At 44.5% G+C, this 22,231-nt stretch overlaps 1 long non-coding RNA gene across 1 annotated transcript; it reads left to right on the forward strand.

Moving 5' to 3' along the window:
• Nucleotides 1–18,658: 18,658 nt before the first annotated feature.
• Nucleotides 18,659–21,722, forward strand: LOC139048737 (uncharacterized). Its single transcript, XR_011507885.1, has 3 exons — nt 18,659–18,796; nt 19,004–19,665; nt 19,727–21,722. It is a non-coding gene; the product is annotated as an uncharacterized lncRNA (long non-coding RNA).
• Nucleotides 21,723–22,231: the final 509 nt, after the last annotated feature.

A 22,231-nucleotide genomic window follows, 5' to 3' on the forward strand; every position in this document is an offset into this window, starting at 1 on the left:
TTCTACTGGAAACATCCAAAATGTGATTTAACAAATCAGGTTGCTGTCTTGTAGTTTTAGAAATTTTCCTCTGGTCTTAAGTCTTTTCTGAATCTGGAAGAGCTGGCTGATTGCACATTTCATCTCGAGATAGCTCGCACACTTCCAGCAGCACAGGTTAGCACACTTTGTTGAGTGCAGATGAGCAGTGCAAATTCAATCATTTTGATGAGGCACCGATCTAATGCCGCTCACTCTTGCCACAGCACTTTTTCAACTTGTACTGTACTTGTTTCTTCCACCTTCCATTTGCAGCACCAGGGCTAAGGCACAACAGCAATAACATTTCTAGCAGAAAATTCTTGCTCCTTGGCATCTGGGCTCCCCATTCATTTGCTACTTTCTTCAAATTTTTCTTTTCATGTGATGCTCTTGCCTTCACACACTGTCAGGCTTCTCCTTCATGCGTTTCTTTAATACTCCTTCTGTCTGCTTCTTGCTCGACATACCGTGCATGCCTTCAGTCATGTCCAATTGATCGATGCAGTCTTGTCCTTATCTCTCTCTCCTCCAGAATTTACAACTTTCGACAACCTAGCATTATTTTGCTTCTTTTTGTGATAGTGCCTGGCTATCTGTTGCTGATGCCACACATTCACTTTGCAATGGTTTATTAGACCACATACATAAATTAATAGCTGTATAAAATCTTGACCCTCCAGCACTTCCACAAAATTCATGCAGAAGTGGAAACAAAGATTACACTTAATTCCTCACCACACATTACTATGTCTGCATCAAAGCTTGATATTACCAACATGTGTGCAGTGTCGTTGCCCGTGCTTCCTGGACAGGAAAGCCAGTTGCTCCAGTTCACAAGGCTAGAACAACTGCGAAGTGATTGAGCTATCTGCTTGTGCTGCATTTTGTTGCCACAAGCTGTACAAGGTCTTGGCTTGTGCTGCAGAAACCGCATCTTTTTGCTTGCTGCATTCCTTTGTGATGCATTGAACGTGTCTGCTTCCATTTCCCCTGCTATTTTTACAGCGAAGCTGTATATGGCTAGGTTCTGACCACGACCAATAGTGCATACATCGACAGGGTGTGTAGAAAAAAGTTGCGTCGACAAAATTGAATCCACAGTAGCCTGCTGTGCGCCAGCAGTGCTCAGTGGCTCTGGAGTGGATGGCAGAATAATAAAACGTCATTGTGTACCCACCAATGTCTGTGCCTCGTTTTCTTGTGAAGTCGACATCGCTCTAGCGACGTTATCAGCAGTTTTACTTTGGTCCTACTATGGCCAGGACGCGTCTAGTCCATACTGAAGAAGAACGATGTGCATGTTAAGAGCACCGGTGTGAGCAACAGCGTGAAGGCAACGGGCAGCTGCTATAGCCAGACCCGTCTTGTCTGCAGATCTGTAATGTCGGATAGCTGCTCTGTGACTGATGAAGAACAGCGTGCCCGTGAGGATCACCTTTGCAAACAGAAGCGGGAGTGGGCACGATAGCATCGGCGATCAATTGCAGTATATCACAGCGACCACAAAGCAATGGTTACCATGGTGACAAAGTAAATAAAATATCAAAGATAATGAAGTTGTGTGTATGTTTCTTTATTTAATCAATGTAGCAATTAATCATATATAACTCAATATACTTGTCAACAAGTACAGCTTCAGCTGGTCTTCCATCTTCACATAGTGGAAGGGCTCTGAATCGTATTTTTTTTTATCATTTGTCATCAAACTTGTGCATTTTCCTTTTGTAATGCCACAGCCTGTTTCGTGCCATCACTGTTTTCTCTGCTTTCGCCTATTCTGCAGCAGTTGCTGCCATTGTCTCTTGCCTAGGTGTTGGTCCGCATGACATGCTGGAGATGCCATGGACAGTTTAATCACCGGGTGTTCAATGTAAGAGAAGGTCAAAGTTAGTGGTGTTTTTCATTTTTTAAGCAGGCTTTTTTGAACTTTTGTGTGATAAAACTCGCTTTGTTGATAAACAAGTGATTATCTTTGACGAGTTGTTTCCAATGACAACATTTTTTATGCGTCGAAAGTTCACACATTTTCCAACAAGGTGCACACACGACTCAAAGAACTTTGATATAAGTCTTGCTTCATGCTTTGTCACTAGGTTTGACATTTTATTCCCATTTTTGATCTCATTAACCTGGCTGCTGTGCGGGAATACCAAACTTGCTACTTAGTACTCAGCACGAAACAATGCTTTAAGACCACTGTGTTGTCCACTTGCCTCACCATGCCACTATGTGGTTTTGATCAGAATTTTCCATCATAAGTACACTGTTACAAAATTGCACATGACAAGTATGTTACCCTATATGCAAGCAATGCACTGTTTAAAGCCAAGCTAAATACTTCACCAAAAGAATTGGTTTCACCTCCAGTCCACTCTCTTTAGTCTGTTGTCTAAACATCCTGCCAAATACTGTCATTGCTATTGTGTCCTGCCGCAAATGTTCATTGTCAGTAAACCTTAATTGTTCTGTATGCTAGTGCAAGTAATATGCCTGAAAATGTACTATGGTGGTGTCCTGTCCTCTTAAAGATGACCAATTTTCCTGGAAACCATAGTAGCCAGAAGAATGGCATTTAAAATGTGCATCACCAAGGTCCTGCAGAAGAGCAGAGCTCAGTGTTCGAGCCTTGACATCACTCCATAGAATACCTGCATATCATTTGTGCTCAATTAACCTTGCTACAAGACTTTTTCCAAGGGCAAGGCCTAGAATGTTGGTCAATTTTTGATGCTCTGACCTAGTTTGATGCGATTTTCTGTGACATTTTTCTCTATTCCTTTCTTGATTATTTTGGATAGTGGCCTTCTTAGGATCTATTGCTTCATTAGATGTTTCCTAGGAAGGAAAATCTTGGATGCCTTTATACCACACTAGTGCGCATCATCTGTATGGAAACAAAGCGCTGCATGAGCCTCTGCTCATGCAGCGCTTTGTTTCCACATGTCTGTCTGCGGCAGCTGCTGTGAATTGCGCCCACGCATCACCCATGTGCTGCTCTCGTGGTCTTCCAATTAGCAACGCAGTTGCGCCACACTTCACTTTGTTTGTGAAGTGCCAAACGAGACAGATTGTCCATGCTAGCCAATATATTGCAAAATGGAAACATGTATAGAGCTGCACTCAAATTTCGCATTAGGCAGTTGGCGAAATATATTGTAAAAATAACAATTATATAAATACCATGCAATGAAACCACTCAATATGTACTGAACCAAACTTGTCACCTAATCGCACTGCAGGGAATCCCTGATCATTCTAAGTTACACCAAAGGCTTGTCATATTTAAATAGTCTCTTGTGCACGCAGTGCATGAATGGGATATCATTGAAAAATATGTGAATGCCCTAAGGGAGTGTAATCAGGACTGGAACTTTTTTCACTTTAACTGTCAGTTCCCTATATGTTGCTTCGCTATAGGGAGGTTATGCTCTAATAGAAACAGTTGGAAGACGGTTCTGTACACCATTGTCACTTCCATCTATATTTTGTTTTGCACTGTGCATTCGTTTCAGATCCATCAACTAGCCCAAATTAATTTACATATCTCATAAAAGCAAGTGCACTGCAGTTGGAGCTTTGGAAATAGGCCTGTGTTTAAAACAGATTCGAGTGGTCGACACATGAAGTGGGCTCATTCATGTGAGTACCCATGTCAGTGCTGTATTGTCTTTTTTTGAAGAGGATTGATCGATTGTTCCTACTTTAGATAAAAGTCTAGTGATCTAGAGAGCATAGTTTAAAAGGCTGATGAAAAAGGGAACACTTTTGTATTTTGCGTGCTAACTACTATTTGTCAGCTGCTACAGTTTTTGTAAATATTCAGTAAATATATTTGGTGCATCTCTTTTCCTCTGTAACACTTTCATGGAGGTTGCGGACGCTTCCAGACGCAAGACTGATTTATGCAGCAGGCACTCAAGGCGAGAATGCTTTGGCTACGTTGCCATCTGCGTCCACAGTCATCCTGGCACAACCGCCATGGTATGTTGGCCACAGAAATGTCACGTGGGTTGACAATATGTGTAGGCTGCTGTGAACACAGTTGGCAAGTGGGCTTTGCTTGCCTTGTGTGGTTTAGATTCCAGCTTATGATCTTGAAAATCTCGCCTTGTGCTTCTACTGAAGCATTACAAGCAATGGTGTCTGTCCTTTGGCATCATTATCTAAAACTTTTCACCTGTGTTGCCATCTGTTTACAGCAATGTTTCTCTAACTTATCTTATGTTCAAGTGCCATTGTAAGTTCATTCTGGTTCACACATTTGACCCATCCTGTCATGTCTCGGCACAAAATGTTACGGAACCTGTATCTGTGAAAATAGAGGGTTTTCACACCATTTTCTCCTCTAAAACAGGATACTGATGATGTTTAGAGCATCAGCAAATGTCGATAGCGTCTTGTTTCTGCAGAGAAATCAGCAAGGAAATGCTCTGTCCTGACAGACGCGTGTACCGTGATGGGGCCGATAACACCTGTGGGAATCAGGCCTTCGTGAGGAACATAGTTGTCACTTTACCTTTAGACCACTCTGGCTATGTCAAGAATTGCTGGATAAAACACACTTCTCTCTTTCAGAAAGAGATAATTGAAATGTTTTGGAGGTTGTCCTAATTTCCTGCCTCTGGCTTAAGCAGGTGTGCAAGATGCAAGCATTAGGTCCATAGAATTGACTGCACCATATGAAGGTGCACCACTGTAAATGTTTGGTTTGCCTGCAAGACTGAAACATGCTTTGTTAAGAGTCTTATGGCTTTGGTAAATATTACGTCTCAATGTGCAGAAATACGTCTCAAGATGTTGAACTTTAAAGGGGTACTTACATGATATTGTTACAGGAAGAAAGCAGGCCCACGAGTGTAAAATAATCTATATTTACAACTGATGTTAATGGCGTTCAGGCAACTGCCAGACTTCGTCTTCATCTAGTCTAATCCAACTTCTTCCTTCCCTTCACCGTAACGTCACCCTCCCGGCGGGGTAGCTCCGTCCCGATGCAAGTTATAGAGCATCACTTAATGGGGGGACATAGGCCTTCAGCCTGGCGACGTGAACAACATCGCTGGTGACGTTGGAAGGCACTGAAGGCTGGCCGACTGGGGCGATCTCGTATGTCACGTTGGAAAGTTGGCGTAAGATCTGGTATGGACCAGAATAACGGCAAAGTAGCTTTTCCGACAAGCCGACGCGACATGAAGGCGTCCAGAGAAGGACAAGGGAACCAGGTGAAAAATGGGAGTCTTGGTGCCGAAGGTCGTAGCGTTGCTTTTGAGAAGCTTGCGAGACTGTGAGGCGATAATGGGCTACTTCTCGGGCCTGGGCGGCTAAGTCAATAGCATCGCGAGCGTAACCAGTGCTGGGTGATTGTACTGCGGAAGGTAGCAATATATCAAAGGGCAAGGTGGGGTCGCGGCCATACAACAGGTAAAATGGTGAATTCATGAGAGTGGCTTGTTGGGCTAGTTGGTACATGGTTATGCTAGGAGAATGCCAGCAAACTTTAGAGCAGGAAAAAATCGAGAGGCAGACATAGACAAAGAGGCAGAAAGGTGGCTGAAAGGAGCCACCTTCCTGTCTCTTTGTCTATGTCTGCCTCTCGATTTTTTCCTGCTCTAAAGTTTGCTGGCATTCTCCTAGCATAAAATGGTGAAAATCCAGCAGTGTCGTGATGGGACGAGTTGTATGCAAAAGTGATGTATGGTAAAGCGACGTCCCAGTCGCGGTGATCGTCGGAAACGTACATGGCCAGCATTTCAGTTAGCTTGCGGTTGAGTCGCTTGGTGAGGCCGTTCGTTTGAGGGTGGTACGCGGTAGCACTCTGGTGTTCTATAGAACAGGAGCGGAGCAGATCGTTGACGACCTTCAATAGAAAGTAGCGGCCGCGATCCGTCAGCAACTGGTGAGGGGCACCGTGGTGCAGGATGTCGTCGTTTAGTAAGAAGTCGGCGACATCTGTAGCGCAGCTGGCTGGTAGCGCTCGTGCGATGGCATATCTCGTGGCATAATCATTGCTACAGCAATCCATTTGTTTCCTTTGATGGAAATTGGAAAGGGGCCAAGGAGGTCTAGGCCCACCCAGTAGAAGGGCTCTGTATGGATATCAATTGGTTGTAGCAAACCAGCGGGAGGCATAGCAGGCGTCTTTCGGCGCTGACATAGGTCGCAAGAAGCGACATAACGGCGCACAGAGCAATAAATGCCGGCCCAGAAGGAGCGTCGTGAAGTTGCTGGAGCAAGGCGAGTCGAAGGTGCTTGGGAACGACTAGGAGGAGCTCCGGGCCATCTGGACGAACGCTGCGACGGTATAAAGTTCCATCGCGCAAGGTGAACATCCGGAGGGACGGCTCATTGGGCGAGGAGCTTAGGCGTTCCATAAGTGTTCGAAGAACAGGATCTTTCCGCTGCTCGTTGCCAATATGGAGGAAGCCGGAGGGGGATAGTACACTGATGTCCGAGTCTGCATCAGTATCGTCCGGTTGATTTGCCATTGTGGCGGCAGGTAGATGACGTCCGCTGCGAAGTTCCGTGATTGTACCCAGCACCTCCACCAAAATGTTGCAGGAAGAAAGCAGGCCCACAAGTGTAAAATAATGTATATTTACAACTGATGTTAATGGTATTCAGGCAACTGCCAGACTTCGTCTTCATCTAGTCTAATCCAACTTCTTCCTTCCCTTCACCGTAACAATATTTTTGACTATTCATTTCTTGCGTTAAATCAAGGTCCTAGACTTCTAAACTCTAGCAAAAAATTGTGACAAGCTTCAGAGCACAGTTAGTAATTTACTAACTTTTCTACAGCCAATTTCAGTGTCGTTTCTTTTTATAAAGTGGAACCTCGATACGATTCTGCTTAATACATTTTTCGAAATGTTGTTTTTTTTTCTTTTCCCGGAAATCCGATTTGGTTGGATAATATGTTGGATGATACGATTTTCCTATGATACACTTTATTTTCCAGTTCCTGTGAAGATCGTATCAACGAGGTTCTACTGTATTTCAGTTTTTAATTTATTTCTCATTACCCCTTTATTGACATTTGTTGCCTACAGGCAACATACCAGAAGTATGTTTGTCTTGCCTAGTTTCATTGTTCAGTACCAAAATTCTGGCTAGGTGTCTTTAGCCAACACTGAATGAGAGGCAGCAACTGTCATTTGTTAGTTTAGAGCAGGAATACTCGACGAGGAAGAAGTTTGGCATGTGACTCACTGCCTTCTAAAAGTAAGGTCAGAGGATACAGGCCGATGCAAGATATCCAACTGCGGTGGTGTCACACATCTGAAGTAAAGCAAAAGAAGTGTACACCTATGCTTCATATGTGATGAGAGCTGTCTATACAAATTGAAAACAAAGCCTCAGGTGGCTTGGGGTGAAGCCCACTTCCAGATTCCTGCCTGGGACTATTGTATTAAATAATTACCCCTTCATATCAGTAAAATCATAAAACTTCCCACATATTTATTCATGAGGTGGAAATGTGCACATCAGCTGCTGTGAAATATAACCTCACCGAGCATTCGACCTCACTCAACCTCAAATTTGTCCATGAGGTTGCCATTGCCATAGCTAAAAAATTTTAACAGCCAACCAATGTTGCATCACTTTGGGAGGTTGAGATCAGCTTAGGTTGACTTCATTACGTCAGCCGTGTGAACCTTGTGAGGTTGGCCATCTTTGCATGGAAGTCTAATTCTATGGCCCCCTGTAGAATCCTGTTGGCTATAACATAAAATGATTCGAAACTTTTCTATTCCAATTCTGCAATCAGCCCACCACGATTGGTCAAAACTTTTTCAGGCCACTCCATACTTCACCCGTCTGTCACGCGACGTCACGAAAACCGTGATGGCTCTCCATCTGATATACATGTACACACTGATAATGAATGATTAAACCACACAAAAGAAAAATAATTATTCCTGATTCAACGCCTTTTCACCATTAGCCCTCTGCTATTGGTTCAATGTTATTGGGCGACACCCACCTCGCCTGTCTGTCACGCGACCTCACAAAACAGCAAAAACTCACTGCATCAAAGTGATGTGTATGCGAAAAAAAATGCATTAATATGCCGAACAAAACTGAAAATTTTTCTGAATAGCCAGAAACTGCCCCGTTCTGAAAGGAATAGAATATGGCTGCCCGCCGATCGCTCAGGCCCTCGCTACTCGCACCTGCCGGTCAGCATGTATTTATTTGCACATGATAAACCTTTTTGCATGACAGTAAAACGTTATCGAGCCCTTGCGGTATGTATACAGCATCACTCTGCCAACTCTTCCTTGCTGAGGATCCGTTTTAGCGGCATTCTTCTCCTTCTGTTGCAAGCCGCCGCAATTTTCGACCAGCCACCGCAAGCTAAGTAAGGTGAAGCGGGCCAATCGGAGAAGCCAGCACCACCCTCTTCATGCGGTTATCCATTTTCACTGTGCTGGCTCAGCCCCATCGAAACCCTCTCCACTAGGGCGTACTTCTCGCCTCTTGTCAGCCAATTAGATAAGAAAAACCGCTGAGTGTAGGCAATGTTATTGGTTTTGAAAGTGAACAAAGGTGACCTCCTATAAACGAGGAGCGTGTTTGATTGGGTTGTTCAGACCACGCTGCAGGTCACCGCGCAATGCTTGCACCGGTGGTTACGTAAATTTGATGTCAGAAGATTGGAATCAAAACAGTTTGAAATCATTTTATGTTATAGCGCCCCTGAATGTGCTTTACTTTAGGTGCGTTCGATTCGCCTGCACCGCCTGAACGAGTTCACGACGTGTTGCACCCAGCCATTTGTTCCAGTGGCGCCCGCTGAACCACTCCGTTCGTTTCAAAGGTGCAGGGCTGGTTCATGATTTTGCTGCACCTACTCCGCTGTCGGTGCCGACTTGGTACAGGCATACAGGTGCGACGCAGCAGTGCAGCAGAAAATCCAGCACATGGGCACAAGCGCCATTAAAAGCCCACTTACGCACGTCTGATGTGTCTACAAGTGTGGTTTGTAGTTAGGCTCACAAGCTGATACTTGTAGTTCACAATCTTTCAAATGTACGCACTCTGTGCACATTAATCGGGCATAACATAACACCTGCACCGCATCTGCACCTTGCCATTCGTTTCGAGTATTGCGCTGTGCCTGCACCACAGAAACAAGCTGCACAATATCTGAACTTCTTGTGAACCTCCGTTAACTGGTTCACAGTTGTGCAGATGAATTGAACAGACCTTTTAAGTGCTTCCACATGAAGTTCTTATTTGCCCTTACGTTGCTTGGTGGCCTGATGGCTGCTTTGATTCAATTGATTCAAATGTTAGATTCAACATTGAAAAAAATTCAAGGATATGAATGCTCATGAAGGCCAAAATTCAGTGACATACAAATGCAATAATTCTGCACATAAAATAAATATTGTCAAATTTCCTTCTTCCTAGCTGCATTCAGTTAAGCATGCTACTAAGTTGGAATTGCTGGAAAGGTGTAAAAAAAAAGGCAATTCTCTTTTATAGTGTAGAGTGTAGACTGATAACTGGCCTTACAGCCAGAATTGACGTGCTTACCTTGAGGAGGATGCTTTAGTTCAGTGCCAACTCTAATCTCTTTATCCAGATACATGTAAAATGCAGAAATGCTTTTGAGACAACTACTCGAATAATTTCAATGAAATTTGTTGCATTTGAGAGAAAAAGTTAAATTTTAGTCATTCTAGGCTGCATAATCTTGATTTAGGACCTTGAATATTTAGGAAAAATTGCTGAGAGTCAGTAAGCTTAAAAAATTTAAGCACAAAGTTTACAATGTCATAGCTTTTGTATCAAGTTGTAAACTTCATACGGAAGTCCTTTTAATTTCACAATTTTCAAAATTTCCTGCCACAAAACATTGCCCCCTAAAACAGTGGCTACATTTCAGCATTTTTTTTTTTTAAACATGTAACCAACCTCATCGAATTCTGTTGCGGGCTTCAGAGAAAAACTATTTCTCTTTTCCCATGTATTCAGATAGGAGCTCCCGAGATAAAACTGCCTCCAAGTCAGGTAAACCATTGTATTAAAGAACACAAGGACGAGGAGGAGAAGAAAAAACATTTATTACAGAAAAGAAAGGAAAAGCAGGTGTCTTTCTGCTTGTGTGGGAGGCGCCCTTAGTCCAGGACTCCTGCGGCTCTTGCTGTCTCCCGGGCTCGCCACATCTGGTGTAACAAGAATTGTGTTCTCATCTGAATTACTGGAGTATACTTTTTCCTTTGTCATAGGTGGAAAAGTAATCAGCAACGTTCTCACATCTACACTGTCCTTATTGGTATGTAGTGTGACTAAATTCTGCTTCTGCATTAGTTGTGTTGATAGCATGCTTGTTCCAAATTCTTATTTGTTCCTTTTGCTAATTTTCATTTTGTTCACAGAACTTTCCAAAAGGGGAATGTATCCAATAAAAAAAAGCACTAATTTACTTTCATGCTGAAGATTCATAACTCTTACAAATTGATGTGGTTTCTACCTGGTGATCTTCACTGCACTAAAGAGTTATGAGCTAGGTACTAGGGTATCCCAGCAACATCATGAGCAAGCAACACCATCTTCTCTCATCTCTTAGAGAAAAAAAAAATTCCTTATTACTTTACTCTGCAAAACGCTTAAAGCATAAAAATATCACTAGTTTTTTTATATTTTTAAATATTATATTGCACAAGCGCATATTAAACAATGAACAGTACTCCTCATTGTATTCTCCCATCCAGTCATCCCTGGCCCAAGACTATGCAATTGCCAGGTCAGCAAGCCGAATTAAAGAAAGTGTACCACACATGAAATAGGACGCTGAAAAACTTAGATAAATTGTGTTGTAGTTTAACGTAACCCCCTCCTCCTCCTACATGACAAAAACTTATTTGCATGTCAAGGTAGCATCAGAAAATACTAAATTTCTTTTCTGATTGAAATTAAAGCTGGAAAGTATTCTATCAAGTGCAGAGGGCACAAGAGCATTAGCAAATAGCGTAGCTTTCAAAATTTTTCACAGTGCCTATGGGTTGCCTTGATGCTGCCTCCAATCTCCCTTGTACTGAAGCATGCACACACATTATACCTCCATTGATACCGAAGTCCCACTCAAAAGTCTCTGGCCACCGCAAATCATCCTGCATGTACCGCTGACAAGGTGTACATCTTTGGAGAATTTATTTCTGATTCAAACATCTGATGGGCCAGAAAACTATAAATTTCAATATGTCACCAATAACCAAAACACGAATTAATATTCCTGCTTGCAGGAACACAAACTGATTGCTGTTACTGAACAGCGCTCCGTGGCATTCAAGTGAAGAATGATCTTGATCGTCACTTATATGAATAATCATTCGGTTGTATGGCTGGGATTCCTAGGTCATGTGAATTGCAGTGGAGCTGCTTAGTGTAGTGACTGACTTGGGGCTGCTCAATATATATATATTTTTTTTGATGCCACTCTAATGTCCGCCAAATAAAAGAAAATGTTTCTTTCTACATTGTGTCTTATCATTGCTTTGCAATTTGCAAGCACAGTACAGCAAAAAGGGGCCTTGCCTTACATTGGTTCTATTTGAAATAGGCAATAGCTATTTATTTCGGCATACATGCTGCAGTTTGTGCTCTGCAGGTCTCCAAGCATGAGTGCCTGCTTCCGAGAACACGACAGCTGTAAGAAACAAATGACTCTGTGTCACACAACTACAAAAACATGAAATTGCCTGCTTTATGATAAATACAAAAAAATGACAACTCGGGCAGTCTGGCAGAGCAGTCATCAATAATAAAACAAGACATTGCACAGTTTATTTGCCTGAGAAATGAGGTCTGCACATCAAGCTTAGCAATTCTCTGCAGCTTGCTCGCCTTATACAATCAGTCCACATTGTTAGCTCAACATATCCGTTTGATGGATTTCACAGTTCTCTTTAACAATCTGCCTGTCCCTTACTTCACCAAATCTGTTGTTGCTGTGAACATCACTGAAATTACAGTGGAATCTCATTGATAAGTGTCCAGGCAATCGTAGCTGTCATTCGTTTTAACATCTAATTCAACAAACCAGTTGGGCAAGGGCCTAAAAACCAGCAATTTGGAACCATCAAGTTACAGTGCACAGGGCTGGGCAAACACTTCGAAATTGGGTTCTAACAGCACAGAAGGTTCGCACTACCCGCCATGGTTGCTCAGTGGCTATGGTGTTAAGCTGCTGAGCACGAGGTAGTGGGATCGAATCCCGGCCACGGCGGCCGCATTTCGATGGGGCCGAAATGCGAAAACACCCCTGTACTTAGATTTAGGTGCACGTTAAAGAACCCCAAGTTTCCAAAGTCCTCTACTACGGCATGCCTCATAATCAGAAAGTGGTTTTGGCACGTAAAACCCCACAATTTAATTTAATTTTAAGGTTTGCACTACCTTTCCAAATGCAGGCAGATTTAGGTGAACAATCACATTTAAGGTGGAGCTTATGTGCTGCTGATCTATGGTGTAAAAACACACATTTTGCTTTAAGTTGGCCTTGTTAATCAAAGAAATATATGTGCCATAGAATCTTGACTGTGGGTAATATTAGTGATAGCCACATTAGACAACTGCACCCGTCCTACTGAAGAGCTTCTTTGCATTCTCATGGGAGGAACTTTTTAAGTTCAACCATGTTATAGTTCTGTACAGCGAGGGCAATTTCGTCTCAAGGCCAATGAACCAGGAACGCAAAACATTTCTCTATGGAGTGAACAGTGTACCCTACTTTTTTAAACTTACCAAGCTGATTGAGCATATTTTTTCTGTCCATATCGCCAACAGCAATCTGCCAGTATACAGAACGAAGATCAACAGAAGAGAAATAGCTGGAATTGTGGAGGCAGTGAAGGGCATCGTCTATATTTGGGAGCGGGTAGACGTCCTTCTTAGTAATTTTGTTCAGATGACGGTAGTCCACAAAGAAGCGCCACGTGCCGTCCTTCTTAACCAAAACCACAGGCGACGCCCAGGGGCTCGAAGAAAGCTTAATGATGTTTTTATCTAGCATTTTGTTCACTTCACTTAGAATTACTCAGCGTTCCGATGCAAAAACTTGATATGGTCATCGATGAATAGGCGTAGCATCGCCAGTAGAAATCCAATGCTGGACCGCGAGTGTCTGGCCTAAAGGGCGATCGTTTGAAGTAAAAGATATCTCGGTAGGACGATAATACTTTGCAAAGGCTGTCAGCCTGCGCAGAGAACAGGTCCACCGCAACCATTTTTATGTTGGCATCGGTGCCCTAGGCTGGTGCGAGGGGCATGATAAAGCTGCTACGTGACGGTCGCCGAGACAATCAACGTTGACGACGCAAATACCTTGCAGTAGGATTTGCTTTCCCAATCCAAAGTTAAAGATAGGCATGCGAGTATAGTTAGCAGTAACAGTCAGAATGCTGTGAGGCACGGTGATGTCATACTGTAGTGGAATGTTGGGCAGGCGAGTGATGAGGTACTCGCCATCAGGAACAGGTGGACAACACAACAGTTCAGTATAGGCTGTTGACTTCGGTGGCAGGCGAATAAAGCAGGTGGGGCGTAAGCGGCACTGGGGTGCGTTAGAAGGTTCTATGAGAATCGGCACCTCAAGGCAAAGGGTACTGGCAGAGCAGTCAATCTGAGCAGAATGCGCAGAGAGAAAATCGAGCCCGAGAATTAGGTCATGGGGCAATGAGCAATCACGGTGAAGAGGACAGGAGTGTGGTGGCCGGCAACGCTGACACATGCCGTACATATGCTGATGATAGGCACAGTACCGCCATCCGCAACGCGACCAACGCGTGCTGACGCTGGGGTGAAGTGCTTTTTCAGTCGTCTTCGGAAGGCAGCACTTATAATATAATAGAAAGATGTGCTCCTGCATCGATGAGTGCAGTGACAGATGTAATGGTTGGAGTCGGGCATGAAATAGATGGTAGCTGGCCCATGCGGTCATCAAACTTACCCACACTGAGGACGTTGTTGAAGGGAGAGACTTGTTCTCATCAAGAACGAGGAATCGGATTTATTTACAGTATCTGCATGAGAATGTTATACTTCATCAGTCTAACATGACTGAAAAAGGAATGCACCCTGAAGAGCCGCCAACAGCTCCTTACACTGTCCTCCCGAAATCCCTAGGTGACGGAACACAGCAGTTCACCGCCGACCAATTCAGAGCGTCCAAAGTCATCATAACCAACCCGCCTTTTAGGGGGAGGGTTTACGCACTCACTTCTGCACAGGTTGCACTGACCACACCGAGGTGAGAGGGTTTTCGCAGACACTGTGCTTGACCCGAGCAGGCGCCTCTTTATCCCAGAGTTGACCCTGCAGTCAGTGGCTGCCGCATCTGTCTGTTGACTGCCGCGTGAGACGGGTTCTAAGCTGAATGAGACGGCACCACAAAATATCTTCCAGGAGCTCCCCTGCTCCAAGCAGACCTTCACGGTGTACACGCTAACAATACTTGCTCCGCCCACTGTGTCTAGCCATCTCGGCGCCCTTCCGTTGGGGACACGGCTCATTGTCCTCCTTACAAAACCAGTCGCCGCCACTGCCATGGTGGCGCCGATGGGCTGGGGACTGATGTCTGGCCGTCCTTTCAAAGCTAGTCGTCACAGCAGACCTGGTGGCGCCTTTCCGTCGGTCCCTTCCTCAAAGATCGCCAGCCCCCGCTGGTCGAACGTAACACAGGATACCTGTCAATGCGAAGAAAGTTTTGGTTCGTAGGTAACATGAGCAGAGAATTTGAGGGCAGGGTTGACAACACAGCTTCACCTCCAGAAGCTGTAGTGCCTAGTTTTTTGGCTGCATCCAGGAGGCTATAGGCGGCGAGGAGAAGCAACGGGCCTGGGGCGAACGAGACTGATGGCGTTGAGGTGAGGGCGAGTGGCTGTAGCGAAGGTTCGGAGGTGGAGCATCAGTGGCAGTGGGTTCTAGACGGGTGGCATAGGGAACAGTAGGTCCAAAGGTACAGGAATAAGCGCAGGTGTATGTCCATTGGTTGCGGCAGTGACGAGCGACGTGGTCGATGCGACAGCAGTGGAAGCAGATCAGCTTGTCATCAGGGGTACGCCATTTGGACGGGTTGCGATATGTGGCAGAAAAGGAGTGCCGGGGACGAGGAGGGCCGCTAGAGAACGGGGAACGCTGGGTTGAGTCGTTAAACACACAGAGTTCAGACCCACGTTCTCAAATTCCTGTCTGACGACGACCTGAATCCTGGCAATTGTGGTTGCTGGCGGGTCGAGAGGTGTCGCGGAGAAGGCTGGCCAACAGGTGGCCTCGAGCTGGCGGCGAACAATACGGGTTAGGTCATCACAGGTGGTCGTCTGATGTGGTCGACCCTCACATGTCGACTTAGCAGCAGTGTTGGGTAGCTGCGTGATGTGGTGTGTGATACGGCGGCTCTTAGCTTATTCAAGGCGACAGCACTCATTTATCATGGCACCGATAGGAAAGACGTTGCCGAAAACAAAAAATTGAAAGCATCGTCGCCAATGCCTTTTAGCCACCTTTTCTGCTTCAGGCATAGTATCATGGGCTTTGTGGCAAAGAGCCAAGACCAAACGTATCAAACGTATGGCTCTGTGGATGTCTGGACACAAGGCGCAAGAGCCTTTCTCGCGGCAACCTTGCGCCTGAAGGGGTCACTGAACAGTTCTCGTAGCTTTACTTTGAAACTGTCCCAGCTAATTATCTCGTCACGTGTTTGGAGTCACACGCGTGGGGTGCCACCGAGATAAAAGATTACATTAGCAAGCATAATTGTTGGATTCCAACTGTTATTAGCACGGGCGCATTCATAGAGCTTGAGCCATTCATCAATATCCTGTCCCTGCAGGCCACAGAAGAGACCAGGGTCACGACGTTGGGCAACCATGACGGTAAGAGCAGTCAGACAAGCTGAAGCCGTTGCAGATGCGGTCTCGTCACCGGGAGGTATGGTGACAAGCTCGATATGCCGACCACTTCGGAGCGCCGTGACGAGGACGGGGATCGCTAACTTCCACCAGAATGTTGCACAGACACAGACGAAATACAGAGATGAAATAGGCTATTTACATGCTATTTACACTGTAGCCAGACAGCCAGGCCAACACTCGCTCACGCCATGAGCCCAGACACACTTCATCTCTTCCTCGCGGCGGCTCGTCTCTTGAGCATCTCTCAATGAGATCATAATATGAATGTCTGTACTACATAGTGTGGTGTGTAGTGCATGACATGGTACGGTAGATGGAGAGAGACAAGAAGCAGACGAGAAAGAATGTGCACGCAGAGGCGAATTCTGTACTGGATGGAAGACAATGTTGAAGAGCGTCCGGCACGTGAGCACGCAGCACTAGAAGAAAAAAATAAAAGGAAAAGGCATCCAATCAGAAGAAAACATGGAGCTTCCAGGGGCCAATCAGGAAAGGACAAATCGACCAGAGCGGCAGAAAAGCGAGGTGCGCCGGCAGAAGAAGGGAGAGTTCCAGGAAGCGACGCCAAGAGAACGTCGGCCACCGGACCGGGAGTTCAAGACCAGCTGGCAGGTTCCGGACCCGAGCCACTAGGACTTCACCCAACCGGGACCTCCTGCCAACCCGTTCCTGGGCTTCGCCACTCTACCCGATCATGAACTGCTGCTCGAAACCGGCAAGTTTTTGCGCCCATGGGCAGAACGATAGCAGTCGGGCTATGGGCCTGAGTTCTACGCCCAGCTGCCTGGCCAGAACGCCACCACCACCTGCCGCCGCCTGCCTTTCCTCTTCAAACTGGAGCCACTACACTCTGGTCGCCTATTCATCTACCGATCCCATCGAAATTGCGGTGACATTACATTTTTTCTGCTTTCCAAATCCCCTTCACTAATGAGAAATTTCGCAGCATCCCCCCTTCAAGTATTTATTGAAGAAAACTTTCAATCAAGAATTCATTCATGCTGATGTAATTATGCAATGAATTACAGAACTTCATTCAAAGAAATTAAATGGAAACCATTAGTCGGTTGGACTACACCTTAACGTGCAACATAATTGGTGAATGTATATCCATAATTTATTTCCTTCCATGTCCAGTTAATGTCCAGTCCAGTTCCAGTTAATTTCATTGCTCTCGGAAATTTTCTAAATTTTTTTTTGTGCTTGCATTACTATGACCACAGCTAAAGTAATGCAAGGCGGTAAATTATTCACTGCTGCCAAAAATCTAAATTTTTTTTTTTGCCACTTGTAGGCAGCAACGCAAGTGGAAAACTGCTTAGCAAGATATGTATCTAGCAAATACATATGCAGTTGGCATCTTCATAACAACAGAGAGGTGGATCATGCTACACTGAGGCTCAAGGGCTAACTGGACAAACCTAGCTGAGCTAGACAAGGGTGGACCAGTGCATGGCACTGGCTCGGGTCAGGCCAGGGAAAAGTGTCCATGCAGTGCTCTACTTTTATGCACTGTTTTCAAGTACTGAAATTTCATCCTTAAAAAATTTCTTGGTCATGCAAGCACACTATGCTCTTCTATATTCATCACAGTTGCCTCTCATTTTCACAACTACCCTAGCTTTATAGCTCAAAATAGCTGTAAAAATAAGGTATACTGAAGCATACACTAATGTTTTGTTTGTGTTCCTGTCGTATGTTGAAAGGCAACGTTTTGGTTGCAAGGTGACTTTCAGTTGTGTTTTGCCTCGGTACCATGACAATGATGTATTGTCAAAAATTCATTCAACAAGAGAGATAGCAGTTGATGCCACAACGTCACGCTTACCTTTTAAGTAGCCGGAACACATTTTTACACAAAATGAATTCGCCCAAGGCGCACGATCACCAGGTCACTACAGATGTTAGTAAAGCACTATTTCACACAACTGTTGCACCTTCCTTGCAACTGTTGCATCTTCCTTTCCTTAAATTCTTTTCTTTTTCACACGGAAGGGGTGGTTTGCATAAAATTAAAATATCCGGATACACAAAAATACGGAGCAGTAAAGAAAGGTAAAGCGGCAGATGAGCAATATTCTCGCTCCAACGTAGTGACAAATGAGCTGCTGCAAATGCTTCTTAACAGTCATGCTTCAACGGTGCGAGTGGTGCCTGCATTATGTTTAGAAAAAATTTACGATGCACTACCGAGGTTTTGCTTCGTTTAACATGTTAAAGGTAAACAGCGGGACTCCGCTGTTTACCTGCGTCGTCGCAAACTAGTGAAAGGCGTCACAACGCATATACAGCGCGTAAATGGATAAAGTAAGGCTATCAAAAGCTCACTTTAAATGCAAATCGGAGCGTCGAACCTACGCGTCTTGTTGGAAAGACGAAGCGAGTGCTCTTCAAAACGCAATAAACAATGGCCACATATCGATTTATCAATAAAGACTGTTATAAAACGCTTCTGTGTACTGGCGGTACAAAAAATAGAAACTGTTTGAAGAATTTAAACCATTAAAACTGGGACTGAATCCTTCAATGACACGGACGTCCTGCAACAAACCAATGGAATAACTTCCGAGCACGAAAAACAAGATTAACGCTTACAAAAAAAAAAATGGTTTTGCTAGTTTCTGTTTCGGTTTCTGATGCATGAAGCGCCGCCTGCTTCCTGCAAGAAGTGCCATGGCAGCTTCCTGTTTACTTTTCGAAGTTGGCGTAACTAACGCAGCTGAGTCTCGAAGCTTTCGTGTGCCGTTAAGCATAACGCAATGTCATTAAATAGATGCTGTGTGCATTTGTGGAGCCTCTAGAAAGTCCTGCATCGATACGTGTGTGTCTTTGTATACGCGCCATCTCTGGAGGTAAGCAAACCCTCTCAGCCAGCATGCGCCGACCTTCGTTGCAAGGGCAATATTTGTAATTTAACTACATGCTTTATCGGTATACAGCTGCATCTGACAGCCACTTTCTTATTGGCCTGATGAAAAGTGGTATTGAAACCACTACATGGGTAATACCGTAACCGTAATCTCTACCGTAATCTTAACCTGCGTTTTCGTTTCCTTCAGGGGCCGTATTCTGTAACGGTTCCTTTGGGAACCGGTTCCTTTTGGCTGTTACGTCTGGATTACGTAACTCGGAGAAAGAGTGGAACGGGGCGGCGTGAGGGGAACCAATCAACGAGCGGCGGTCTGCTGGAAGATCACGTCATCATTTTTGTTTGTACTTGGGGGACTGTATAGCAATTAAAGGATGTTGCTGGTTTGATAAAAAAACATTGGTTTCTACAGAACACTTGCAAATATATTTTCAGTAATAAATGTGAGCTTGCGGCGCAGACCGCTACTGGGAGTTGTAAGTTTATTTCTGTTGTTTTCTTATTTAGTCGCTAGGTGGTGTGCCATACGCTATGCAAACAAGTTGCCTCGCTTTGTTTACGTTTTGGACTTGCCAGTTTGCGCGCCGCGGATCCAAAACGATGTCCTCGCAGAAGGTTAGGCTGCTGGGTCCTCATGTTTCAGCGAGGCAACGCGATATACTCGTGTCATTTGTTGAAGAGCACCCCTACCTTGCGAAGGCGTCGTGTGTGCTGGGTCAACAGCTGACGGCGGCGCGCAAGGAGGAGCTCTCGCAGCAAGTGATTGCCTTGCTGCCCGGCAGTGAAAACTGCAGCCCAATGGCGCGGCGTGTGGAAGAAAGACGTGTATAACGTCCGCCGTGATGCAGCCAGGTAAGCACACTCGTTGACGGAACTTTTGCGCACCATATTCTAACAAACGTGTTAATCACAGAGGAACCGGAGGAGGCAGCCTGCCCGGACCGCGAGGGCGGGCGAGCGCCATCGGAGTCTGCCCGCCGTTCTTTGAGCCCGACGAAGAGGTGAACATCAGGCGCATGGGTTTCAATAGGTCAACGCCAAGTCGACGTGCTGTCGCGATTCGCTCAGTCACCGCCGTTATGGCTGATGTGTGGTCGCGCGCTAGTGTTGCCGCTCAGAAGATGGCCCGAGCTTGAGCGGAAATCGTCAAGCTATTTAGTATCGCTTGCGTCAAGTAAGGTCGACATTTTTGTTTAATACCTTTCATCAGTATTTCAGTCTACTCATTCAAACATTGGGGGGTTAATAGAGTTGATTTTCCGGTCGGAGCCGGCGAAATGTCTGAGGTTGTATTTAGTGTGACGAGCATCGAGTGATTATTACAGAGTTTGAAACGAACAAAAGTGTGTGGTCCGGATGATATCCCTACATCATTCCTTATAAATTGCTCGGGCATCTTTGTACTTCTGTCGCTTATTTCAAAATTTCTTAAATAACAGCGTTGTTCCTGGTGATTGGAAACTAGCGCGAGTGGTGCCAATTCATAAGAGTGGACAGAGGAACAGAGTTGAGAATTACGGACCAGTATCCTTAACTAGCATTTTATGTATGTAAGGTTATGGCACATGTGTATACCTGCATCATGTCTCATCTTGATAACAATAACCTTCTTCATCCTAGTCAGCATGGGTTTCGGCAGGGTTTTTCGTGTACGACACAATTGGTTGCATTCACTCATGAGCTAGTCTCACCAGTCGACAAGAAACAAATTGTTGATTGTATATTTCTGTATTTCAAAAAAGCTTTTGACGTCGTTACGCATAGTCTACTGATCGCTAAACTTTGACTTTACAAATTGGTTGAGAAGGTTATCGCATGTATTGCCGAGTATCTTCGCTCAAGACAGATGTCTGTGGCTCTCAACGGATGTTCCTCTGAATACGTACCTGTGACTTCTGGGGTTCCCCAGAAGTCACATTCATGGCACCACTTCAGGCATTACATCATCATTTACAGCATGGTTTCCAAAAAGGATTTTCTTGCGAAACCTAACTACTAGAATTCACGTCAGACTTACGCTTTCATATGAACAGTAATAAACAAATTGACTGCATCTTTTTGGATTTCTCGAAAGCATTCGATCGTGTAGCCCATAGTCACCCGATATCAAAGCTCTCAGCAATTAAACTCGACTCACTAACCCTATCATGGATTCGCAATTTTCTTACTAATCGCGAACAGTTCACTGTTGTTGCTAACTTTTCCTCTGGCCTCTTTGACGTCACCTCTGGTGTACCTCAAGGCAGTTTACTTGGGCCTCTTCTCTTTTTAATTTACATTAACGACTTGCCGAACAATATATCATCTTCTGTACGATTATTATTTCACAGATTTGTTCACACAGTTGGCCTAACCTTATCAAACCTGAAAGAAGCATCCTCGACGTCACAACGACTGAACAATCAGTTCAGCTACACCCGAATTTATGGCAACACACAACGCTTTTAATTTTTCAACTTTGCCCCGTGCGGTCCGTTTATGGAACGCACTACCAGATACCATTGCATGCCAATCTAAACACACTGCATTTCGCAATCTGCTAAGCAATCAATATGCCGTTTCAATCGTCTAAACACGTCATGTCTTTTGTAATTTACTTGAATTTTTTTCTACAAGTTAAAGAATTTCAGCGCTCCCAATTTTTTTACAATACTTACTACTGTATAACATGTAAAAACGTTTACAATGTTATTATGCTATTATGTTGTTGTTTACCATTTATTGTTATTGCTCTACATATTGTATTTGCTAATGTATTAATTTTCCATGTTCTGTGTGCACTCCTTTCATTATGCTGATGTTTATTTCTTTCCCGATTCAATACTACTATGTTACCGTATTTCCCCCTTACACTATGCCTTCTCGAAGGCCTGTAAGGTACACGTAAATAAATAAATCAATATTTAGAATGTTTGCAGATGACTGTATATAAGGTCATCAACAGCGAATCTGACCAACAAGCACTACAATATGATTTGGATTTGATTGCCACATGGTGTGAAAAATGGAAAATGTCACTGAATGAGCAAAAGAGTGTCCACGTCACCTTTACCGGGAAGCGCTCATATGACAGCAATCGTAACACTATAAATAATGCTACTCTTGAACAAGTGTCAGAATATAAATACTTAGGTGTATTTTTTTCTGCTGATCTAAGGTGGAACAGACACGTTACTCATGTTAGGAACAATGCTGTCGGAGCATTAGGTTTCTTGAAACGTATCTTTAGTAGCTTGCCACAGAAACTTAGGGAGCAACTGTATTTCACACATGTGCGCAGTACACTAGAGTATGCGTGTGTTTGCTGGGATCCATATACTACAGAACTTGTAGATAAACGAGAAAAAGTGCAGAACAGGGCAGTTCGGTTTGTCCTTGGCAATTATGACAGGATGCTTAGCATGACAGAAAGCAAAAA

Source organism: Dermacentor albipictus, chromosome 8 (genome assembly GCF_038994185.2).
Source record: "Dermacentor albipictus isolate Rhodes 1998 colony chromosome 8, USDA_Dalb.pri_finalv2, whole genome shotgun sequence".
NCBI lineage: Eukaryota > Metazoa > Arthropoda > Arachnida > Ixodida > Ixodidae > Dermacentor > Dermacentor albipictus.